This window comes from Dromaius novaehollandiae, chromosome 2, assembly GCF_036370855.1.
Source record: "Dromaius novaehollandiae isolate bDroNov1 chromosome 2, bDroNov1.hap1, whole genome shotgun sequence".
In the NCBI taxonomy this organism is placed as follows: domain Eukaryota; kingdom Metazoa; phylum Chordata; class Aves; order Casuariiformes; family Dromaiidae; genus Dromaius; species Dromaius novaehollandiae.
This window is the reverse complement of record NC_088099.1, coordinates 67,954,170-67,972,470: the sequence shown is the minus strand read 5'-3', so window position 1 is coordinate 67,972,470 and position 18,301 is coordinate 67,954,170. Positions and strand designations below refer to the sequence as shown.

At 39.2% G+C, this 18,301-nt stretch overlaps 1 long non-coding RNA gene across 1 annotated transcript; it reads right to left on the bottom strand.

The window, feature by feature from the left end:
- Positions 1-14,915: 14,915 nt before the first annotated feature.
- Positions 14,916-17,907, bottom strand: LOC112980862 (uncharacterized). The gene is made up of 2 exons (XR_003258531.2): positions 17,623-17,907; positions 14,916-16,998 (listed from the first exon to the last, which is right to left on the bottom strand). It is a non-coding gene; the product is annotated as an uncharacterized LOC112980862 (long non-coding RNA).
- Between the last annotated feature and the right edge of the window lie 394 nt (positions 17,908-18,301).

Below are 18,301 nucleotides of genomic sequence, written 5' to 3'. Positions count from 1 at the left end.
ATATGACAAGTAGAGAAAATTTAAACTCTGCAAATATTGTCCACGTCATAGGGAGGAAGGAAGCACCAAGTGTGACAACTGTAATTTATTTCTATGGTATTTACTATGTTCCACAGCCTTACCAAACCTTACATGTGTTTAACAGGCCTATGATTAGCTTTATTGACTAGATCTTCCTGTTCAGCCAGCAGAGCTGGACCTTGCAGTACTTGCCTTGCTCCTACTTCTTACATCTCGGGACACAGAAGGAGATCATACATTTGAAAAACTTTCCACCCTAAAGAAGATACTTGAAGAAAGACTATGATGATACAGGTTTCCTATGTGGGAGTGATCACAGCAAATGGCTGAGCTGTGCTGGCACTTTCTAAGATTTATTTATTCTGGCAGCAGAATAAATCACCTGCAAATCAGATTAAGAAATGCTCAAAATCTGAGAGTCACCAATTAGACTGAGGTGAATTATATGATGTGAGTCATTTATTCAATGATTTTCCCCCTACTTTTTCTTCCTTATAAATCGTCCCAAGTAGACCATGAATTTTTTTTTCAACTTTCTCCATTACTCAGAATAAAATTGTCAAATCATTTCTACACCCATGGTCAGTAGCTTATTTACCTTTTAAAGAAAGCCCTCCTGGAAATTGTGGAAATACTTTAAGTTCAAAGTATAATAAATATAATACACTCAAATTGTATTTATAACATACAAGGCAGCATATAGAGATGTAATTCTTCTCTAAGAATTGATCAGACAACGAAATGAATTAACTTGGAGTGTAGACTTCAAAAACTGATCTAAAATCTACCCTTGGATATTAAGAGTCCAATTCTTCCTGACACTAATTAGATGTCAGGTCATACTCTGGCAGAACTTGGACCCACACCTGTGCTCCCGAGCCTTGACATCCTTATAGGAGATGATGATAGCCTGCCTGGGATCACAGGGAGGAGATGAAGGGAAAGACATAGCTCACACCCTTGGACAGTGCCTGCAAAGGCAGAGAGCAAATAGCTCTTCCTGCAGGCAGGGATTGTTCCCTCTTCTTTTCCTAATAGGGACTAATGCCCCTAAAATACAGGGGGGAGGTTGGTTGCTCCCCTCTCCTCCACCTGCACTCACCAAAGGGATGAGGTGTTCTCCTGAATGAGCTTAAGTGAATTCTGGTGTGGTGGTTTTTAATGGGATGCCAGAACCCATGTCAGCCAAAACATGCACCTGCTCCGTACCCACTCCATGTCACAGGCCAACATCATAAAGCACACAAAACAGCAGGCTACAACTGGGGCACACTCTGCCGCCTCTATGGCTGCAGCATTAATTTCCAGTGAAGGACAGGGCAGCTGGGGCCGTTAGGCTTAAATTGTCACAGTGTGGCTCACCAAAGGTCAGTAGATGGAAGCCACCACTTACACGGTGGGTGTAAGTGTAGGTACACTGCCCATTTGCTCTGTGTGTGTGTGGACCACGAATCACTGGCTAACGGTTTGGTCTGAAGGTTTGGTCTGCAGTGCTGGCTTGTGGTTAACAAGCTCCTGCAAGGCTGTATGTTAACTGTAGAGCTGTGCCATACTCTGTACAAATTTGAGTTTTAGAAGCACTCATCACTGTCCATTTGAGCTGAAGCCAGTGAGGATGTGGGTGAACAGCCTTTTTGAAAATCAGTTTCTCAACAGTCTCGCAGTTATATTGAATAACAGTTACTCAGATTTCTAGTTACTATACAGCCTCCATAAAAGATATCAGGTTAATAAAAAGGAAAGTTGGAAGAGCCTAGATTTATTAAATATGTGTGCTGGCCCTAGCCTAAAGACTCAATTATGATGTATAAGTATCTTTGCAACTTGTGTTGAAAATAATAATAACAGAACTGGCACTAATTTATTCCCAGTCAACGAGAATGATCCATAACGTGGAAGTTCTCAACAAGCTTCTGTCCAACAGTTTTGACATGTCTTAAAAGAAGCTATCCTGATCAGCCCTGTAGAGGCTTATGCTTCTTCTAAGCTTAAGGACTCTCCAAAGAGAAGGAGGCATAAAGATTTAGCGATCCAGTAAAGGTGACTGCAAAGACCTCTGCGGCCAGCTTGGAAATGGCAAGCAATTTATGAATAAAGAAGCTTTATTTTTTTATATTTTTTTTATGCTGATGAAGTAAAGACAAAGCATTAACCCATCCAAGCTGAGAATATTCTATCCAAATTGGAGAGCTTTCAGTCAGGCAGCTGGATTTAAGACTTTGACATACAACTTGAGTTTGTCGTTTCATGCTTAAAGATACCTGTGCTAGAGGCACAGAAAGTAACTGATGTTAAGCTGACACTATAGTTCACAGATGGATTTCAGTTGTATGGGCCATGCCACATGCATAGCACTTGTGTAAAAATCTTTTTTGTATCAAATGCTATGAACTAAGAGAAAGGATTAATACAGCCACCAACAAAAAAGTTCTCTGTACAAATACCAGTAGCCCCAACATGCTCTCAATTCTCCATTAACCCTTTCTTTCTCCTATCAGATCAAGTCATTTGTACGTAAACTTCAGACCGAACCTTTCTCAGGGATCGTTAGGTTTCTGCACAGCTGAAATTCTAAACTTACTTCCTTTGAACTAATTCTACTGAAGTCAACATATTTATTCAACAGTAAATGAGAAACAGGTCTAGAAGTAATCAAAAATTATTTGTGTTTTTTTTTTTTTCTTTCCAGAGGAGAATTCAATTTTCTAAGAGAGATTTAGGTACAATCCTTTGGCCCTCACAGATATTAAAGTTTGAGTGACTCATACTTTCATTCCATTGTGTAGCTGTATTACTAGACTGTATTTCCCTCGATTCATCAGGGAAGAGGTTGTGTCCATAGCCATAAAGCAGGGATAGTGGCACATCATGGGAGATTAGGTCCACACAGGGAAACAGGCCTCTAAAGAGAACAGGAGAAAGAAGCATCTAAATTATAAAACCCAAAAGGTACTATGGAGCCTTTTGGGAATTAAAAATAATTTGATTATGTTTGAAGTATTTGCGGTTTGAGGTGTTTTTGTTTTTTATTAAAATAAATCTGCAGAAAGAACATGCCTTTCACTACAAATCCCTAATGCACGAATAGAAAACTGCTGGTATGAAAAATTTTCACCTTAATCAGGTCAGTTTGCTTGGACAGACTGCTGAGCAAATAGCTATGCCATGTTATTTGTATTGTAGCTCTTTTTCCACAGCTAAGAAAAATCAACATAGACAAGTAAGCCAAGTCAAAAATATGCATTATTTTTAACAAATAACCATTAAGAAAAATGATATGTTTTTCAAAACTGGTAACCACTTACCGATTTACTTCAAACTAGTGACCTATACGCTTTACATTTCTGAAAATCACCAGTTATTTTTCTCTCTCAGAATTTTAAATCAATATCCATCACTCTAACGGGGTGTTAACAGAGGGAGTGTCCTTGAAGTGGTAAAATTGTTTTCCTGAAAAGTTTCAAGTAGGAGTACAAAACCTAAGGTTAAATCCTGGTTTCTGAAAATCTTGCTCAGAAAGCCAGCACATATTCTGAAAGGGGCAGTTCTCCATTACAGTGATTTATCAGCCCTGTTTCCACATTCCTCCACATGCCTGATGGAAAAGTTTCTTTCTAATTGTTTGAGTACCACCTTTTCCCCCTGACAAAAACCAATCAGCTAGAACTAGAGAACAGAATAAAGATTCATGTTAGGTATTTTAGAACACAGAGTGGGAAAAAAAAATCATTTCCAGTGCTGAAATTATTTGGATTTTTTTTTCCTGTTGAGATAAATTATTGAACACAAGATTTGCTGTGTGAGTAGCTGCAGCATTGGAGCCAGTGGGAATCCTGCTGTAGCACTCTTTACAACATGGTGCTGGTACCTGAGAAATCTTCTGTAGATATTCACAGCCTGAATACCATTTTGATCAGAACTTTTTTGAAATGCCTTAAATACAAACACTTATGTGTGCACTTCTATGAGATTTGTTGCTGTTCTTTTAGTAAACACAAAATATAAATCTTTTCGAAAATGTCCCTGGTAGTTTTGCTGCCAGAGAGGGAAGTAATAGCTTTGTACACACATGAGATGACATTCTATAAAAACAGAATTCTGCTTCCTTTTCTTTCATACAACCCTGGATACTGCCTTGCTGTGAAGTTACACAGTGGCAAGTATTGAATCACATACAAATTCCTCACTAATCTCTCCTGAATCTTACTGACACACACATAGGAGTGGCATTCCAGCTAAGTAAATGGATGTATTTATACAAGGAAGAGATCTGGAGATTTCTTTTTTATCCCCACGAAAAACTGACACTATTCAAAATAACTAAGTCCATCAGATTTAAAATTTTTTTTTCATTAACTCATGATTTTTAAATGTAATTCATGATTTATTTGTAATGGAAAAAGGGATTTATAAGAAGAAACCACAGAAGAGTCATAATTCAGGTCACATTTGTGCAGCTCACCAGCTAATCCAAAAAATCTAGATGTCCTCAGCCTTCTTAATATGTTCTCAGAAGTGTGTGTAATATTAGTTATGAGTAGGCTCGATCTAGTACACAGAAGCTTTTCAGATACCAAAAAAACCCTTTTCTTTATTGTTATCTAATTTTCTTTATTCACTAGATACCTACCACTCAAAATTTGTAAATTAGCAGCCAAGCCAGGTTTTGACCCAACCATCCACTTCTCCCAGTATCTGATTAATAGTTAAGGTATATTACTTCACTAGACTGGGTAAAATTGCAATGTATCACCAGTAGGGAACACACCACACTTTCCTTCTACCAACTACTTTGTCATATAGTGACAGATTATTGAAGTAAATGAAACAGCAGGAAAATAATGGAAATTTTGTCTCTTTTCATTCACAGAATCATACTGAAATTTTCTATTCCTAATAATGACTGTAGTAGTAAAACTAGAAAAAAATCATCTTGCAATTGAGAGACCAAAAAGTCAAGGAGACTGGGTTCAGCTACTGGTCATGCCCTAGATGTGTGACTTTGTGGCTCATTTCCTCTATTTCGCAGTGACTGTAAAAATGCTTGTTTACTTTGGCCCTGAGTGTATTTTATCTATTTCAATTGCAAACTCTTTGGGGCATAGTCTGCTGCTGACTAAGCTTTTCCAGTGTTAATACAGCACAGCTATGATATATTTTTGGACCTGACAAAATCGAAGTAGTTAGTGAGGATCTTTCTGCATGTAAAAAATTAGTTCTGTGAAAGTCTGTTTTTTCTGAGCATGCAGTACAGTTCTTGTACATTTGCAAGACACCAGGGTGGCAAAAGAAAATCTAATAATTCTGTAAAAAGACAGAAATAAAACCTGAGTCAAGTGGCAAAAAGCTATTAGAGAAATACTGGACATGTAGGCACACAAATCCCTGCACCCTTCACTGGAACCATTTCCAAGTAGTCTGATCTTTCAAAACACTCAGCAATTTTGACACTTTATGTGCATCTCTTAAAGGGCATTTGCAGTTCTGCTAAAAATGAAATGCTGCACCTGATGAAGGTACCTTAAGGAACACAGACCATGATCTGCAACCCTTTCTCACACAAAAAAATCTTAGTAACTCTGATTATGACATTAGTAGGATTATTTAAGTAAGAAAGAAGGGAAGTAGGCATAGGAACCTAAAAATTGCACTAGCATAGTAATGCCTTGTAAAATGACAATAAAAAGGGCATGTAAGCTTTCTCAGGTTATGCCTATTCAATAGTACAGAAAAGGGACAGTAAATTGAACAAGTAGGTTTTACAAAACTGCTGCCAGCGACTAGCAGGACCTCAAAAGAAGAGATCCTAGACCTAACCTGGACAAATAGCCATTTCAAGAATAAACAGAGTCCATACAGAATGCTGAAGGGACTATCCGCAAACTAAAAATATGTCTCAGAGGTCAGGAAGTACAAAGATAAAGTTTGAACTGTCAAGAGCCCAACAGAGTTAGATCTTGCAAAGGAAGTGAAAACAAATAGTAAAAGGCTCTTCAGTAATATAAATAAAAAAGATGACATGGAAAACATGCCACTGTGCAGCAAGGATGGAGCGGAGACTAAAGATAACACAAGGAAAGGCTCTGAACTGAATGAGCGTTTTATGATAGTTTTCAATCAAAGGTACAATACTGAACTCAGAGACAAAGATAAGGTGGATAATGAGAATGTGGGTATGTGAATAGATATTGCCACAGCTAACACGAAAGCTCAACTGAAAAAGTTCAATGCATTCAAGCTTGAGGTCTGGTCACCAACTCTAACTTCTGAAAAAAAAAATCTGACATATGAAATGCTGATCCAGTGGCAAGTATTTTTAATAGCACTGTCAAGTTGGGAATGAAACTGAAAAATAGTAAATATAGTTTCTCTACTTAAAAAAAAATGTGTGGGGGGGAAAAGGAGGATAAAGCAGTTGGGAAATGACAAGCTATTTCATTTGGCCTCATTAGTATGCAAGGATTTAAAACACATTTTGAGGGAGAAAATATGTAAAGGCACGGAGATTAAAAAAAAAAAAAAGATAAAATGCAACATAAATTTACCAAAGGGAGACTATACAAACTAGCCATATAGTTTTCTTAGATAAAGTAAGTGATTTTCTAAACAGAGGAAATGTAGTAGTAGATATCATCTTTTGGGACTTTAGGAAAACATTTTACACAGTGTCAGGCATTATTAAGGAATCTAAAAATGAAGGAGAAGACATTGGTGGTTAAAAAACAGCTAAAGGTAATAACAGCTAAGTGGTGAAGGGAAGTAGCAAGTCATTAAGATTAACGCTGAGGATCTTCAGGACCCATCTTGGCACTTACATACTCTCCTTTTGTAGCTCTTGATCATTATGACCCAGGTGCAAAAGACAAGAACATGCTGATTCAGTGTGCAGATGTTACAGAATTAGGAAGTACTGCCAATACAGAAGAAGAATAGGATTATACAAATGGAGCAGCTTGAAGACAGGAGCTACAGAAATGCGGTTATCAGGAAGGTCATGTGCAGAAAGTTCAAATGTGAGCTGCGAGTTCACCATCTGGAAACAAATGAGGACTGAACAGTTGCCAATCAAAGGATGACTGAATAGCTGACATGATGCTTCAATGAAAAAGGCAAGTGGAACCATAGGATATGAGGACAGAGATTCCCAGAAGAACCTAGGAGACATCAGTGACCTTGTCCAAAGCAAGGTCATATCTCACCTGCAGTCCTGTTTATGCTTGGGAAAGGTGAACTCAAACAGCAAAAAGGGCAGAAAAGGGCTTCTAAACTGAGCAAAAAAAAGGGCAATCTCCCATTCAAAGTCACTGAAAGAGGTCAGCTGTTCAGCCTAGCAAAACAAAAGCTAAGTAGGATATAGGCTGCTGCCTAGAAATGCCTCGAGGAAGAGACCTTCAGGTGGGAGAAGAGCTATGTAAGTTAAAGAGCAACACTGGTTTGAGGGGAAAAAATGGCAGTAAAAACACCACAGATTCATTTAGGAATTAAAGAAAGGTCCTAGCAGTAAGTAGGATTTTCGGATTCTGTCCTCATTACAGAATCCATGTAAAACTAATTACACAGATAAAGACTTCTCTGATATGCAAGCTACTTGCAAGTGAAAATAAATAATTAAAACAATGTAGAGCCCACGATTATTTGAATAGCTAGGGCTCACATACATGTAATCAATGGGAGTCTTAATTAAGAATATTTAAGACTTTCATGAAATAATCCAGGCCAAAATGTGGAATTATTTTAAAGGTGTTATTAGCTGGTCAGATGGGGTTAACTTTTTTTTTTTAACTGCTCTAGAAATTCAGTGGAAATAGCATGTTGCCATATTTCAGCTCTTGCAGAAATGTGTCTCTCATGAAGTCTGTAAAGGCACTTGGCACTTCCTATGAGCAGAGAGAATCCGGCCCAAACATTCCTGTCTGCAGATGACTTTACTATATTATCTACTTTGTCTTGGCACAGTCAATCAACAGAGGAAGTGCAGAGGAAATAAAGCCTTTTCTCCTATTTGCTGATAAAAATTTTAGCATGTTTAAGCAGAAATCTGAAGAACCACAGTAATTTCTGCACCTCAGAAAATGTGTGGAGCAGAGAGAAAAGGACAGAGAGGACATCCATACTTGCAAAATCCAAAGCAAGACCTGGGAATATGTATCCAAAAAGGGAATGTGAAAAATTAACCCTTTAAATACATCTTAGGGCAGTATTTGAGAGATTCTTTCCAGGCTATGGTGCTAAATTTATACCTATTCTAAATCAAATCAGTGGATTTATACTGAGGATGAATCCAGGCAGCGTTCTATATCCAAAACAACAGGTTCAAGGGATTAACCAGGACAACAGCATTTTATCAAATACAGAATGCCTTTGTATCCATCCTTGCATTACCAGAGAAACAGTTATCACCCAATTAGCACATCTCCAACTTTAACCTTTTATCTTCACTGCAGTCTCTTAGATTAGTGGTGATGATCAGCCTCCTCAAAACTTCTTTCAGAAATTGACTGTTTCCATGGTAACACCTGCCACTTTCATTCTACAAGCACCAAGAAAATGCAATTTCCTTCATAGCAGTGTACAACTCAACTCTGGCCTTTGTCAATGCTCTTTTCAGAAAAGACTGTTTATCCCAGAAGAGGAAACAGGTGCAAACACAATTCAGTAGACAGCTGTTGGTTGATCCATGACCAGTACTGGCAACAGTCTGAACAGGAGCTGTCGGACTACCCACCTGCAATGCCAGTATGCTCTACAGCTGCAAGACAGTGGGAAGGACAAGCACATAAAACAGCAGCCACCAAACTTAAAACAATATCCCCCCCCCCTTTTTTTTTTTTTAACTTTTTGCTTGTTTCTTTGGTGGCTCTACAAACAGCAGCAGGAGATTAGCTTAATAACCCCACAAGAACAGTTCAGAAACGCTTTATACAAATCAAGGCTTCTCATCCAAAGCACACTGAACTCAAGCCAAGCGAACATCAGTTCATCACTGAGAAGCTGACACAGCTTTTATGATCACTACCTTCACCTTCAACACTTACGCAAGTCTATAACCAAAGCCCTAGTACCAACTGAAGTCACTTCCCAAAGTCCCATCAACTTCAGTGGGATCAGCAAACATTCACAACAATTAAAGTATTTCATCTCCTGACACTCGTGTGGTATTTTTCTGGAAGTTTGTCCCAGTGGGGGCTTTTTCCAGGAAACCAATCTGTTCCATACAAACTCACTCTGACACCTTCATCCTCTTTGAAACTGAAGGTTTCCAAGTCAACCTATCAGGATGAGAATGGATCAGGTGAAATTCAGATCTACTTCTCTAGCAATCTAGTGAAATAATGGAGTTTCCTCTTAGTCACAAATGTATGATGGTGTCAGAAAATACAGCTGCCTTCAGAACCTAAGGTTCTGCAGGTTTCCTGAAGTTAGAATTGCATATTTAACTTCTTAAATTGATTTTTTTAAACTACATTTTTAAAAATTTTATGAAACTTAACACATGTGAAAAGGACCGGAAGACAACAGAGAGACTGAAGAATTGAAGATAATATTAGCTGGGTTTTTTTCTTAATTCCTCATTTGCCCTTTCCTCAAATAAATTTAATTCAATTTAATTGCAGGTGTACCAATGCCTGTTGTTAATTAGACATCTGAAAAACTTGAAGTCATTTTGGATTTGGGCCTGTCTTAAGCTGAAACCACTATGTGTTTGAGGACAGAAAATCATGGATCTTCTTTTTTAAAAGTGAACAGTCAATGGCTGAAGTTAGGCAGCCTACATAAACCCTTTCTCTGTTCTGTTCCAACAGAGGTTAAGATTGATTAGAAATGGACTCATATCCAACCCTCATATCTGAATGTTTATTGTGTTTCTACATCTGCAGATACTGCTACCATCAGAAGGTATCAAACACAGTACCAGCAGCAAAAACGCAGTTCTTTACTGTAGATAAAAAGAAAAACATGACTTGTTAGAAATGTGCATCAGGCTCTAGATATACTACAAACACTAAGGCAGGGTATATACACGAATACAATAGAATCCTAATGCCATTCAGCTTCAAAACCTAATTCTGCAGCTGGATCATAATCCATAAAGGACCAAATTAAAACCTTGTTTTGGGTCAACACTGGGAAAGAGTTGGTTTGAGTTTGAGCTCAGTGTCCCAAGCTCATCTTTACTGTCAGTTCAGCTCACAAAAAACTGGTGGATAACCTAGAGCGAACAAGCTGAGCAAATTAATGGAACAGGATCTGTGATTGCCATTAATACTCCTCAGATTTAATTCAAAGGGATACTAAATAAAATACATCAGAATAATGGAAATGAGGAAGCAGTTAGTAGGAAGAATTGTCTGCATGGCTGGCAACATCTCAGCAACAAAAGCCTTTTAAAGGAAAACCCACAGATTTTGCACTATAGGTGTTTGTCTTCTCATTAGCAACGGTCCATATTCTGATACCACAGCCCAGTATTGCAATTGTACTACAGGCACCAGAATTGTCAACTTCAGGTACTATTTTGACACTCACAGCATTAGTCTTCCCCCTGTTCGGTGCCTTCCTGTGCAATCTGGCCCAACTTCACAGAATCACAGAATGGCTGAGGTTGGCAGGGACCTCTGGAGATTATCTAGTTCAACCCCCCTTCTTAAGCAAGGTCACCTATAGCACGTTGCCCAGGACCCTGTCCAAACAGTTTTTGAACATCTCCAAGGACGGAGACTCCACAACCTCTCAGGGCAACCTGGGCTGGTGCTCAGTCACCTTCATGGTAAAAAAAGTTTGTCCTCATGTTCAGACGGAACTGCATTTCAGTTTGTGCCCTCTGCCTCTCACCCTGTCACTGGGCACAACTTCCACCTGGGAGAGGGACGATTCTACCTGCACTGTCTCCAGGAGAGGCATGGGAGACAAGCAATGCTCCTTGCCCATTCTCCTCAAGGGCTGCTCTCTCCCCAATAAAACGCCAGGGCAGAGAAGAGTTGCTGTACCTGTAGGTTTTATCTGCGGATCCCAGAAAGTTTATGGACCAGAATGTGCCAGGGTGGAAAGTCCCACACTGCAGAAGGATGGAGAGGATGGGATCCCACTTCTAGTGCCTGTAAATGAAATCCTTAGGGGATAAGTCCAGGCCTCACTTCCCCACTCTTGCAAAAACACTGGCTCAGATATTCTGAGAAGATTACCTTCAGGAGGCTAGGGAAGAGACAGAAACCCCTGTCCTGACCCACAAGCCCCATAAACCTCACTCATTCTTTGCTTAGAAATTGTAATAGGATTGTCATATTTAGTATCATTATTATACTTTCTTTTCTTTAGGTATCAGTAACATAGGAAATTCAAATGATACTGCTTTGCCTTCATGCTGCTTGGAAGCGTCTCCAACCCTCAGATGGCAAGCAATGCATCAAAGTCCCTTCCTTCTCCATACCAGGGAAACAAACAGCACTAGCAGCCCTGCCTCACTGTCTGGGTGATGAGTTTTTCTGTGTGTTTTTACCATACATCAATGGGAACTCAGCCCAGACCAGCTGATGAGCTAATTGCTGACAGAGCAGTGGGTAAGATAGGCCTGAAAAAAATATGTTTTTTCTTTAAATCATGTGAGAGAAATATAATAGGGAAAGGATGTCTTCCCATTTCCTGAGGGCTGCAAGAAAAGTTAAAGCTAGTTTTTATGATCAGTGGAGTTTGAGGAACAATTATCCAGCTTGAATGAATGCGTACCTTGCATCTAGCTCTGATTCTCTCCTCTGTGGTTTAAATTGTCTCCTGGGCATGTCATGTGCTTGGGGTTCATAGATTGCAAGTATGCTAGTTCAATCTGCTCCAGGCACCAGCGTTCAGAAAGCAGCAGTCTGAAACAATTCAAAACGCCGAAAACAGGAGCAAACTCATAACGTAGTCATGATACAGAGGTAACATTTGTTTCTATGCATTATACAGTCATCTTTAAGGGATGCTGGCACAGTAACGCCCTCTGTGGATAAGTATTGCTCAGTACTAACTTTCCACAGGCTGCCACCATAAATATTCAAACAGAACTATAAGCAATGCTGTACTATAAAAAGTAACAGCAGCAGCAGAGGTCTCTGTGAGGTTTAGACCTCAAAACCTGAAAGGACAGCAAAGATGCTGCATAGGAGATACTCAGGAAGAAGGCTTCGGCTCTAGAGAAGGAACGATGCACCAGGGCTCGCTGATTGTCATTCCAACAATCATTGATCTTAGTTGCCGGCCAAAGTTGCACTTTACATCCCTAGGTTCACAAAGGTCACACGAGCAAGTTATCATAGCTTAACAGTCCAAAGACATATTTGGCTCTCATTCCAAGGCCCTTTCCCTGGTCTTAATATCAGTGATAATGGAACAAACATCACATTAGCTGCACAGAAAGGACAATGCACAAATGTGCTATACTCGACTTATGGAAGGAGTCTGAAGCCTTTCAGACTAAACTATGTTTTCATGAAAAAGCTGTGGATATCAACAGCCAACAGAAAAACCTACAGTGAGAGTACAGAGCCTGTGTTCTACCATGTTAATTTGTATTGTCAGAGAGGAAAGGAAATTGCAACATTAGCTATGCTGGAGATTTTCAAAAGTCTTATTTATTTTGGGTTTCCATGTTTTAATGAATATGCTGCATTCTTGCTCTCTGGCACCGGTAGTGTGTCCATCACCATGGTACCTGGGCACTCAAGCAAATGATTAACCGGCAGAGCAAATGAGACAGAAGCAGAGCGCCAAAAGGCACTGTGACAACCTCTTCACAGACGCCTGCCAGTACATCTTTATCTGGACCTTTACTCCTTTAGGCTTTCCACTGTTTTATCTTTTACCCAGACTCTTGTGAAAAGCAGCTCTTTGTTCCCTAACAGTGCTAAGGGATGTAGAGCATTCACAGGGTAGGTTAAGAGGAAAGGTGAGACTACCAAAGCAAGCCAAGAAAAATGTTTATTTTCACAAGAAATAGATTTGAAGCATCATGCTGATTCCAAACTTTGGAAAGGATCAAGAATCATCAAGTCATATATTGCACCTGACTGTAATTCATCTGAATTTGAATTCTGAATTCAAGCATAGTGCAAGAGATGTCTCCCTCACTTGTGGCTCTAATCTAGACAACAGTTCTCTAAAAGCAAAAATCAAATGCACCATCATGTCATAAATACTAGACATCCATGAATATTTTCATGAGGAAAACATTGCTTAAGGACAATAAAGAGAAAACAATTTTCATTTCCACAAACTAAGCCCATTATGAATTGACAAAGTTTGGTATGCCTGCCATGCTGTCACCCTGGCCACTTTAAAATGACTTTTCAGAAGAGGGGAAACAGACCTTTTCCTTGCTGAGGGCCAAAGTGACCTTTTGAGAGTCTTTGACAGGCCATACCCTAACACTGCTGTCTGCATTATGTACTAATAATGCAAAGAATACAGGAAGACATGTGGCTATGGGTCTTTTGAAAAGAATTTGGAGACTGCACAAAGCCCCTCTCCCTTCTTCAAATGGGTATTAATTTAATGACAATCTTGACTTTGATTTTTGTTTAACATATGCATATGTAACTACTTTGAGCTTTTTCTGGCTTGGGATGCTAAGGCAGAGAACTCTGGGGTGCTAGACAGAACTATTTTATTGAATCATCTATCCCTTACTGTTTTATTTTCTGTAGAAACACTCTTGAGTGACACAGTAAAGAACAAGGGCTTTGCACACAGGACAATTTTAGAAAGACTATCTCCTTTCAGTATTGAAGAACTATACAGCTACAATGCAAACTTCACTGAATTTCTATGTTTTCTATCACACATCACGCCACTAACACTGCAGTCTGATTAAATTACTGTCATGTGGAGTTTTTCCCCTTTACTACAGCTGCCTCAGAGTTATGATGTAGTTGCATCCTCCCTATTTTAATTTTTCCTTTAAAAGAGGAGTAAGTTTTAGTGGTAATGCCACATTAAAAGCAATGATGACTCAAGTGCTCTCTTTCCAACGCAGATAAAATATGCTGTACTACCACTGTGCCTCAGCAGTTTTGAGGCAAATAAAAGAGCATGGCACCACCCACCTGTATCTGGCTGTGACATTCCAGCTTAAAGTTTGCTCCAAGCATCAATCTGATTCTCTGTTGCCTCTCTTGTATCTAAATTACATACATCACTGTCATCACTAAGACTCAGATCTTCTGCACACTTTAACAGGCTATATGATTGAAGTTAATGGAAGACATGTTTGTTTTTAGATGCTGTAAACAGCTTTGAAGATCTCAGTTCCAGCAAGGATGATGAATTAAGGGTGCCAGCTGGGCAAACAGCTTAATTTTGAATGAACTAAGCCAAAATTAATTGATTGCTAAGAAACTGATCCAAATCTTTCAAATTCAGATTATTTCACATACTCTAACAGTAAGTACTCCTGTCCCTTCTTGTCGTCCTACTCACGAAGAACAAAACTGGAGGAATTAGCAAAGATGGCAACTTCTCAGATATGAGATCTACTTTGGATATTATAAACAGATGTGAGAAGTCACTTCTCTATTGCAGCAGGGAGTACAGCCTTCAAACTGTTTATCCCTCAACGGACTAAATTTCTGAATCATAGTAATTCTGTTAAAGCAGCCTACGCATGCTAGCCGCAGCGTTTTCTGAGAAAACCCAGAAACACCAAGACCATGAACCACAAAGATCTACTCCATGACACAGTTCTTTCTTGTAAATACCCGGGTTTTATTCTCTCTGGCTCATTTTCAAATACATAAAAATAATACCTACAGGGAAAAAAAAAATCTTAAAAATAGTCTAGCCTCCTACACAATGCAGGGCTACCCTAGAGCAGGTTGCTCAGAATTAAAAGGAAAAGTATTAAAAACAAACAAAATGTAAACCAAAGAAACAATCTCCAAAACTTCCTGTATCCCCGTCCTATACTGGAAGGAGAGGTGAGGAAAGTAAAAAAAAGGAAGAAAAAAGAAAGAGGCAAGTAAGGAAATGCTTCCATGAAGTGTACAGCTCTTCTGTGTTGTTTGTGAGTATATACAACCAATATGGAGAACCTCCACAGCTTCCTCCTGTGGTTGACCTTTCTGGCTTGATGCAGGTAACATTTTGCACAGTTGTGTGGTAAACTCCAGGTCAGTTGTCAACACTGCTGTTATACCCCAGGCCAGAAAAGGCTAGCAATGCTGCATATTGAGCCCCAATGCCAGAGAAAATGGTTCAACAGCAGTCCCCTCCAAGTTAATTAAGGAATGGAGCTGAAGGCTGCTGAAGAGGGTCCCATCCTGTCCTTTGCAGCTTGGAGAATGCTGGCCAGGAAAGCAAGGCCTCTATGGCAGGGGCTGGACGATACAGCAAAGAACAGGGTGGGGGAATCTTAATGTATCTGAGTGAAACCCAGATGACTCATCAGAAAGGAAAACATTCCTGTTTTGGCAAGAGGCTGAAATAGCAGCCCTGGGTTGTACTGCAGCACAGCAATAAATGACCCTAAGTGCTTGGAACAAACTCCCGCGCACACTGATATTTCTAACAGTAGGTGCTATTTCACATTTCATTAAGCAAACAGGTTTAGATGACAATTAACACACTAATTAACAATGTCTTTTTCGTAGGTGGAACTTCAGCTTGAGATTTCAATGTTTTTAGACAACTGTTTTGCTAGTGAAAATGAAGGAGTAATTCTTATGACTTAAGGGAATGAAGACTCACATCCAGAACTGGCACAGGAGTATCTTTGTCTGCTTACTGAAGGATGCTGCATCCAAACTATGGCCTTTGCCCATATCTTCTATACAACAAGGGTGTCCTTGTACAGCTGCAGCCTCCAATTTAAAGCCTGGCCCTCAGTCTGGGTGAGATCCCAGTTTTGCCTCTAGATAAACTGACCATAAAGAGGTTATATGTGTACCCCAGTCATACAGTAGCAAAGTCAAGCCTTGACTTGAACAAGCAGTGGCTCCCATTTCTCAGCCCCAGCCACTGAACTGTGGGCTCCCCACTACGAAAGTTCCTACAGTCAGATCTGTAGCAATATGACCCATACGGAAATTCTTCAGCAAACACCAAGCAATCACATTAATTTCACTGAAAATAGGTATCATCTATAAGAAAATGTTTGTTGCCAGGTTTTCCTACAGCTTCACATTTTAGAGAAGGAACCAAACATTTATACCACAGACTGTTTTAAAGAAGAATTGGTATGCAAATATGAATTTCCTTAAACTTCAGATATACTTTTTCTCTGAGGTTTTTGTTCAAGATCATCTCTAATTTCTATTATCTGTTGCAAGAATTGATTTACAGGTATGCAAAAAAGCTAGAGCATTGGAAACAGACTAAAAGGAAGGAAAAAAAATTACAGAATAACTAGAAACTGTAGCTTTCAAAATCAGGGGGATTCTAATATTGAGTCCCTTCCCTGTCAGACGGATGTTGCCCACCCATAGAAAATAGTGACATACTTTACATATGTTATATTTCACTTCCCTCTGGTATACACTGCAAGGAAGCTGTGTTCTCAGCAATGAGTAAACAATCATCATATTAATTTTTTACACATTTTGGCACACAAAACACAGACAAACCACTGTGCTGTTTCCACACCTATCACACCACTTTTAAAATACATCCAGGCTCAGGAGGAACGTAACACTAGCTAGCTTTTTCTGTAATTAGCTTTTAAAAGCTGATGGTATTTTTCAGAATATCCTTTTATCCCTTTTATTTATCAGCCTGCCCTGCCTCAGTTTGGTAGTGTCTGACTGACCTCTAGATACCCTTGCACTTTTTCTGTGATATCCCTGGAATGACAATTCTTCATCCTTTATTTCTTGAGTGTTTCTTGTTGGTCACTTCTGGTACTGGTGGCTGCTGAAGTGGAAGTTTATCCTCTGATAATCTGTATTGCTTTAATGGTTTCTAGCATCCTGAGGGTATTTTCCAAGTGTTCTGGTGACACCAGCAGAGATCCTGGCAATAGAAAAGTGTTTCATATGCTTATTTCCTAACTTAGTTTCTTGTTTATTCTGCTTTCCAATCCCTCTGTCAGCCCTTTGATTTTTGTGGCTTAACTCTTTTCGTCCTTGCTATATTCTTTCTTATCACTTCTCAGTACCTTTCTGACAATAAAGCATTTTCAAAATCTGAGAGCATTTCCACCATGCATCTGAAACCTCCTAATAAATTTCTCCAAACCTACAAGTCACATTTGTCCAAAAGCTTAGCAAAAATCCCTTCAAAAGGAACAATAATAGTCTCATTTTCTTTATGTATTTCCCTGTAAACTAGAGTCTAGGAACTACAATACAGAAACCTTGTGCAATGATAAGCATGTCTCAAATAGTTCCAATATAAAGTATTGCACATAAAACAAATCACCAGTTGTAACATGCCCCATCTCCAAAATAATGCCTGTTTAGAAATGCTTACCCAAACCATCACTACCCTGTTTTTTCCAAGATAAAATTGTGTAGCAGCACGCCTGAAAAAGAAAAATTCTTAAATAATTTCAATCAGTCAGTTTGCTCATGACTTCGATACAGCTGACTGAACACCTATTATCTCAGTTGAAAGAGAAGGTGCTAGTGTGCTCACCTCAGTCACCTGCAGGATTTTTGAAATGCCTCCTCTTCTGTTCCTTCAAAAGAATGCATTCCTGCATCTCCCATTACCTTCTTGAGTCCATTGAACATGCAGTCATCAATAAGTTCTGGCTAAGTTATCTTATGTAACTGAAGAAAAAAGGAAAGACTCAGAGATGCTACAGATGCTCTCTTTGAAAATTTTGTTTTCTTGGTGGTCTGTCACAGACAGGTCTCCAGTAGTAAACTGAACAACCCATCCTCCTGGCTCTTCTTTTTCTTTTCTGTAAACACATAATCAGTGCTTCAAATCCTTTAGGTATCGCAAACCGTATTTCTCTATTGCCCTCTACTGACTGCTAACACCACCTTGCTAGATAATCAGCAAAGCAACAGATATACTGTATTTTCTTGCTGCCCTGGTTTAAATCAATAATGAAGCACGATGACCAGAAGTCATCACAAATCATTCTATTTTTTCCTTTGTTATAAAACACCTGGCAAGATTTACAGCTTGTTGGTCAGCCGTGGTAACTACAAAACACTGAACAACAGAAGCAGGAAGCAGTTGGTAACATGGGTTTGCTAATGTGCTTTTTGTGAACAGAAGCCAGGAAAAAGTAGAGACAAATGTATTCTACCTTGAAACACAAGTGGATTTACCCCATTCATGCCATAAATTAAGTATTGTA